This window comes from Tachyglossus aculeatus, chromosome X1 (genome assembly GCF_015852505.1).
Source record: "Tachyglossus aculeatus isolate mTacAcu1 chromosome X1, mTacAcu1.pri, whole genome shotgun sequence".
NCBI lineage: Eukaryota > Metazoa > Chordata > Mammalia > Monotremata > Tachyglossidae > Tachyglossus > Tachyglossus aculeatus.
This window is the reverse complement of record NC_052101.1, coordinates 133,797,234-133,804,926: the sequence shown is the minus strand read 5'-3', so window position 1 is coordinate 133,804,926 and position 7,693 is coordinate 133,797,234. Positions and strand designations below refer to the sequence as shown.

The window sequence follows — 7,693 nt, the reverse complement described above, 5'->3', positions numbered from 1 at the left end:
CCTATCCAACTATCACCTGGCTCCACTAACAATGAAGATGAAGATAAAGTAGAGTTCATTCTCGCCGGTAGCCCAGAGGAGCACCCACAAGCAAGAAGTCATCTGGCTGAGCAGGGGTGGGTCACTGGGAACTGCACACTAAGCCTGGAGAAGGAAGAGGGGTGGGAGCAGAGCAGTGCCACCCTGAGTCACCCACATCCCCCTTCACCTTACACTAAGAGCCCGACATGGGACAGGGATAAGGTCTCAAATGATTGTCCTGTATCTATCCCAGATCTGAGTAGAGTGATAGTCATCATTCATTCATTCATTCAATCGTATTTATTGAGTGCTTACTGTGTGCAGAGCACTGTACTAAGCACTTGGGAAGTGCAAATTGGCAACATCATCATCAGCGCTCACTATGTTCCAAGCACTGTTTTAAGCACTGGGGTAGACACAGGATAAGCAGGTCAGATACAGTCCTTGACCCACCTTGGGGCTCAAAGTCCAAATAGGAGGGAGAACAGGCATTGAATCACCATTTTACAGATGAGGAAACTGAGGCACCGGGAAGTGAAGTGACTTGCCCAAGGTCACAGGGCAGGCAGGAGGCCTGAGCCCCAGGAGGAGCCCCAGACTGAGACCCCTTCTTCCTCTCCCCCTCCTCCCCCTTCCCATTCCCCCGCCTTACCTCCTTCCCCTCCCCACAGCACCTGTATATATGTTTGTACATATTTACTACTCTATTTATTTTACTTGTACATATTTACTACTCTATTTTATTTTGTTAATATGTTTTGTTTTGTTGTCTGTCTTCCCCTTCTAGACTGTGAGCCCGCTGTTGGGTAGGGACGGTCTCTATCTGTTGCCAACTTGTACTTTCCAAGCTCTTAGTACAGTGCTCTGCACACAGTAAGCGCTCAATAAATATGACTGAATGAATGAATGAGGCAAACCTGGGATTAAAATCCAGGTCCTCTGATTCCCAGGCCCATGCACTTTCTACTAGGCCCCGCTGTGTCTCATGGTAAGCACTTAACCAATACCATTATTATTATTATTATCATTATTATTTCCATCATTACTATGATGATGATTACATCCACAGGTTAGGTGAAAGCCTCTGGGGTCCTATTTTTGTCTTGAAGGCATCTGTTTGACATCCCTATGAACCTAGATGCTTGCTCTCTTCCAACCACTGACTCTACTGTCACCCCTCCCCAACTAACAGAGGAACAGATACCCCATTCCTTCAGAGTAATAATGATGGCCTTAAGTGTTTACTCCGTGTAAGCTCTTTTTGGGAAAGTGGTCAACCAACTGTTACATTGTACTTTCCCAAGGGCTTAGCGTAGGTGCTCTGCACACAGCAAACACTCGATAAATATGATTGATAGATAGATTGATTGCTGGGGGAGAACAGGATAGTCAGATCAGACACCGTCTGGGTCCCTCAAAGGGCTCATAATCTACTTTATCCCAGGTTCCTACAAAAAAAGCCTTCTCATTCTCACCTGTTCAATTTCAAAAATTATCTTTTTTGCAGAGGCAAGAAAATGACATGCTCCAACATTGTCTTTAAGTATAAAGAATTATGCGTTTTGTGTCATGAGATCTCACAATGTACTATGAAAAGAACCCCAGATCAAATTTCAGTGAATCATCTTACTGTTTCCTTGACAAATCGAAACAACTGACAGCAGAGCACTATTTACAGCAGGTGTGTTGAGTGAGTTTAGTTGCTGCTTAATGTACTCCAGCAGTAAGTCCATTATGTCCTCAGCTGTTTCAGAAAACAAACATACAAAAACAACCTTTAATAACTGTTGTATCTGCTTTCCCCATTGAAAATGAACATTTTAACATTTACAGCTGTCTTTCCTCATGCACAATGTCTCTGAGAGAAACAGAAAATACTCAGATAAAAGTCTTCCTTAAGTGGGGGACTCAAACTTTCAGGTAATAACCGTTTAGTAGTATGAGACTATGTAATACATTTGGTTCCCAAATTGAATTGAAGAGCACTTAGAAAGCAGTCCTTTTCTGTTAAGCTACTTCATTCAAATGGCTTTAACTGTTGTCTTCTATTTATGCACATAAACATGGAGGCTTTTGAGTGAGGTTTTGAGGGAGAAGAAGAAGTGAAGAGAATGGATGGTTGTGTGTAGGGAGGGGAGAGTGAGGCCAAGTGGGTGGGAAAGCAGGGGCACTGAGGGAAAGGAACTGAGAATGGGGGTAAAGCAAGGGGTGAGGCTGAGGAAAGCTTGGCCGGGTGGCCTGAAAAATGCAACATTCATTATGAATTACTATTCTTATTTTAGTATATAGACTGAAGGGGTGAGAGGTTGGAGGGAGGGAGACCGACCTAAGGGCACTCAACAAAAAATACATTGACAAGAAATAGGAAAACCCGTTCAGGAATAGAACTAAAGGGGTATTTTTTTTTTTACCACAACTGTGCTCCTTGTTCTTATAACCTTCCATATGTCCTTCTGTATTCTTATTCTTTTGCTACAAGAAAAGTGCACTTTCAAATTATTTAATTCAGCTTGTTTCAGAACATAAATGATTTATTATATAGAATACTTCACTCCGAATGCCTGGATCATTTGTCTAAACAACCATACTGTCCATATCACCCCATTCCTCGAAAACCTTCAATGGTTGTCTATACCCCTCCGCATTGAGCAGAAACTTATCAGCTTTAAGGCATTCAATAGGCTCTCGTCCCGCTTACTTAACCTCGTTCCCCTCTGACTCCTCTCACACCAACCTACTCCCCATGCGTAGATATCCTCTTTCTTGCCCTTGACCATTGATTCATACCTTTCCTGGGGCCTGAAGCTCCCCCACTTCTTATCAAACAGATTAATTCATTCAATCAATCGTATTTATTGAGTGCTTACTGTGTGCAGAGCACTGTACTAAGCGCTTGGGATGTACAAGTTGGCAACATATAGAGATGGTCCCTACCCAACAACGGGCTCACAGTCTAGAAGGGGGAGACAGACAACAAAACAAAACATGTGGTCAGGTGTCAAGTCATCAGAATAAATAGAAGTAAATCTAGATGCACATCACTGACAAAATTAATAGAATAGTCAATTTGTACAAGTAAAATAAATACAGTAATAAATCTGTACAAACATATATACAGGTGCTGTGGGGAGGGGAAGGAGGTAGGGCAGGGGGGATGGGGAGGGGGAGAGGAAAAATGGGGCTCAGTCTGGGAAGACCTCCTGGAGGGGGTGAGCTCTCAGTAGGGCTTTGAAGGGAGGAAGAGAGCTAGCTTGGCGGATGGGCAGAGGGAGGACATTCCAGGCCAGGGGGAGGACGTGGGCCAGGGGTCGACGGTGGGACAGGCGAGAACAAGGCCCAGTAAGGAGGTTAGTGGCAGAGGAGCAGAGGGTGCAAGCTGGGCTGTAGAAGGAGAGAAGGAAGGTGAGGTAGGAGGGGGTGAGGTGATGGAGAGCCTTGAAACCGAGAGTGAGGAGTTTTTGCTTGATGCGTAGGTTGACAGGCAGCCACTGGAGATTTTTGAGGAGGGGAGTAACATGCCCAGAGCGTTTCTGCACAAAGATGATCCAGGCAGTAGCGTGAAGTATAGACTGAAGTGGGGAGAGAAAGGAGGAAGGGAGATCAGAGAGGAGACTGATGTAGTAATCCAGTCGGGATAGGATGAGAGATTGAACCAGCAGGGTAGCGGTTTGGATGGAGAGGAAAGGGCGGATCTTGGCGATGTTGCGGAGGTGAGACCAGCAGGTTTTGGTGACGGATTGGATGTGAGGGGTGAACGAGAGGGCAGGGGCGAGGATGACACCAAGGTTGCGGGCTTGTGAGACGGGAAGGATGGTAGTTCCGTCTACAGTGATGGGAAAGTCAGGAAGAGGGCAGGGTTTGGGAGGGAAGAAAAGGAGTTCAAATCATCCCTCTTCCTATCTTTAAAATCCTGCTAAAATTCTATCTCCTCCACGAACTCTTACCTCATTAATCTCTCATCTCCCCATCTTATTTTCCCTCTTTTCTAGGTCACCCAGGCTCTGCAGACCTCACCGCCTCAAGCATTTAGGAATTTACCCCCACACAAACAGCCCTTATGTACATATCCTTACAGTCAATGGCCTCCCATACTTGCAATTCATTTCAATGTCTATCTCCCCCACAGCCCTAGCCCTCTGGTTCTGTATCTGGTTGTCCTTATCGTTTCTATTGTTTTTCTCTTTGTAGTGTTTCATCTTCCCCTTGGTGCTTGTCACCTTCTCTCCTCCTTCATGTGGAGATGTAAGCCCACTGGGATCCAGGGCCTGTCCCTAATTTTCACTTGTGTATTTAGTACAATGCTCTGCACAGAGTGAGCACTTTAATGAATACCATTATGACTACAACTACTACTATTTATCACACTCTCCTTCCGAGCATTGTTTCCACATCAACCTTCCTGGATTTTCCTTCTGCATTGGCTCCGGCAGGCCGTTAGACAGCCAGTTGGTTCACTTGTTCACCTACTAGAACTGGCGGATTTACCTCAGCTACACGAGTCCTGTGGTTTCCCACAGAACCTGCCCTGAGAAATGTGGCCCCAAGATAGGTCCAGCCGGGGCTTCATATGGTGGCCTCGGCTGTCCTGCATCCGTTTGAGGGCCGGAAGCCCACCTCATCCCTGTAGTGGAGGGTGAACTCTACTGAGCGTGCCCCCTTCGTCCTGTGAAGGTAAGCTCTAAGCTCTGCAGAGAGTTGCCCCTTTCCCCTGTGGGGCACTCTCAACTCCATCGAGAGTGCCCCCATGCCCCTCTGGGGGAGTTAAACTCCATCAAAGAGTGCCTTCTTCCCACATGGAGGAGGAAATTCGACCCAAAGAGCCCCTCAATCCCTGTGAAGGAAAATTCTGATGATAGTGCCCCTCCTTCCCCTGTGGAGGAAGCAAACTCCACCGAGACTGCTCCCCTTCCACTGTGGTGGAGGTAAACTCTGCCCAAAGCATCTCTCAATCCCTGTGGAGGAATTAAATTCTGCCCAAAGTGCCCCCCGAAGTCCTGTGGAGGAGGTAAACCTGGTTTAAAGTGCCCCTAATCCCTGTGGAGGAGGTGAGGTAAACTTTGCCCAAAGTGCCCCCCCAATCCCTGTGGAGGATGTAAGCTCTGCCCAAAGCGCCCCTCGATTCCTGTGGAGGAGGTAAACCACACCCAAAGAACCCCCCAATCCCTGAGGAGGAGGTAAACCCTGCACATTAGGCATAGTTTACCTCTTCCAAAAAAAGGGGGGAGCACAAAGTGCCCCCAATCCCTGTGGAGGAAGTCAACTCTGTCCACAGAACTCCCAATCTCTGTGGAGGAGATAAGTCTGCCTAAAGCACCCCTCAATTCCTGTGGAGAAGGTAAACTACATCCAAAAAGCCCCCCAATCCCTGAGGAGGAGGTAAACTCTGCGCATTGTGCTCCCCAATCCCTGTGGAGGAGGTAAACTCGACCCAAAGCTCCCCGCATACCCTATGGAGGAGGTAAACCCCATCTTCAAAGTCCTGCTAAAATCTTATCTCCTCCAGGAACTCGTCCTTCACTAATTTCTCATCTCATGTTATTTTTCCCTTTTTCTGTGTCACCTAGGCTCTTGAGACCTCATCCCCTCTAGCACTTAGGGACTTACCCAAACACAAACAGCACTTATGCAGATACCTTTATAATCAGTAATCCGTGTACTCACCTTTAATTTATTTCGACATCTATGGCCACTAGAGCCTATTGTTGTGTATATCCCTGTCCTTGTCTTTTCAGTAGTTTTTGTGTTTCTATAGTTTCACCTTCCCCTTTGTGCCTACCACCATCTCTCCCCTCCTTTCACTATATCTATGTTTCTTGGGGGCCAGGACCCGTATCTGATTTTCATCTGTGTACTTTGTATAGTTTGGTATATTCTGTATATTTGCTTATGAAGAGCTTGGAAAAAGTCATGAAATGTGCTGATGTAACAATTGCCACAAAAATACAAATTGTCAATTCTATGGTGTTTCCAGTGACAGTGTATGGATTGAAAGCTGGACAGTGAAAAAACAGGATAGAAAGAGCATTGCTTCTTTTGAAATGTGTTGTGTTGGAGAAGGCTTTTGCAAATACCACGGACTGCCCGAAAAACAAACAAATGGATTCTGGAGTAAATTCAACCAAAGTGGTCTTTGGAAGGCCAAATGGCTCGACTTAGATTAGCATGTTTTGGACACACAATAAGAAGAATTAATTCTATGGAGAAGTAGGAAGAATCCAGGGAGAATGTGGAAGAGGCGGAGCAGCCACTAGATGGATAGAGACCACAAAAACAATACCGGATGAACCATTAGAATGGTAGCGGATTATATAAGAAGACAGGACGCTCTAGAGAAAATATATCCATAGAGGCTCTTTGACTTGGAAACGACTCGACAGCACTTGATAGTAATAATTTTGTATAGTGCTTTGCACAGAGTGAGCACTTAAATACCATAACAACAACAACTATTACTACTTACCTCACTCTTCTTCCAAATGTTGTTTCCTGGACTTTTCTTCAGTGTTGGCTTCTGCAGGCCGTTTGGCGGCCAGTCAGTTTGCCGGTTCACCTGCTAGACCCGGTGAATTTACCTCAGCGCCCCGAGTCCCGGGGCCTCCCACAGAGCCCGCCCTGAGAATGTGGCCTCGAGATCGTCCCGGCCCGGGCTTCACACGGAGGCGTCGGCGGGCCCGCGTCCCTCCTCCAATGTGTAGTGTAGCGTAATGGCGGCCGAACTGTGACGAGGGGGTCCCCCTTCTCTCTCCTCTGGAGGAGATCAACTCTGCCCCGTCCGCTCTCCCTTCCCCTGTGGAGGAGGGATACTCTACTCACAGCACCTCCTTCCCCCGTGGAGGGGAATAACGCTGCCCAAAGCGCTCCTCGATTCCTGTGGTGAAGCTAACTTCTGCCCAAGTAGCCCCAATTCCTGTGGAGGTAAACTCTGCTCAAAACACTGCCCACCCCCCCAATCCCTGTGGATGAGGTAAACTCTACCCAAAGTGTCCCCTAATTCCTGTGGAAGAGGTAAATTCTGTTCAAATCTCCCCCCCTCACCCTGCCCAATTCCGATGGAGGAGATAGGCTCTGCCCAAAGCGCCCCTCGATGCCCGTGGAGGGGACAAACTCGACCCTGAGGGCTCCCGCCCAAGATGTCCGGCCCCGTGGAGGGGACAAACTCGAGTGTGCGGGCTCCCGCCCAAGATGTCCGGCCCCTCACCCTCGGCCCACCTGGTCTCCGGCCCCTCGGCGCCCTCGGCCTCACGTGCTAATTGTGGTGGCTCCCCGCCGGTCCCGGGCGTGGCAGCTCCTCCTCAGGGACCCGACTCCTCCTCGACGCCTCAGCCACACCCGGCTCCGCCGCCCGACCGTCGCCTCGCTTTTCCCGCGCAAAGGGCTCCTCCCCGGCCCGGCCCGGCCCCGCCTCCCGAGCCTCGCGCGCCACTTCCGCCCTCCTCCTGACAACGGCCGCCCCACCGCCCCCTACCGGCCTCCGGCCGCTATGGCCCTCTCCCTACCTTTCCCCCCACGGCCGCACGGTGGCGCGCCGCCCTCGAAAGCCCCAGCGCTCCCTACCGCTCCCTACCGCCCCCTACCGGCCAGAGAAGCGCCTCCCCGGAGCAGGTCCAGCCCCAATGCTCCGCGCAGCCCGGCTCCCACACTGTCAGTCAATTGATCAGTCAATCAGTGGGGC

The 7,693-nt window shown here is 48.9% G+C and overlaps 1 long non-coding RNA gene across 1 annotated transcript; it reads right to left on the bottom strand.

Moving 5' to 3' along the window:
- Positions 1 to 1,658: 1,658 nt before the first annotated feature.
- Positions 1,659 to 6,602, bottom strand: LOC119919648. The gene is made up of 3 exons (XR_005447713.1): positions 6,482 to 6,602; positions 2,433 to 2,493; positions 1,659 to 1,765 (listed from the first exon to the last, which is right to left on the bottom strand). It is a non-coding gene; the product is annotated as an uncharacterized LOC119919648 (long non-coding RNA).
- Positions 6,603 to 7,693: the final 1,091 nt, after the last annotated feature.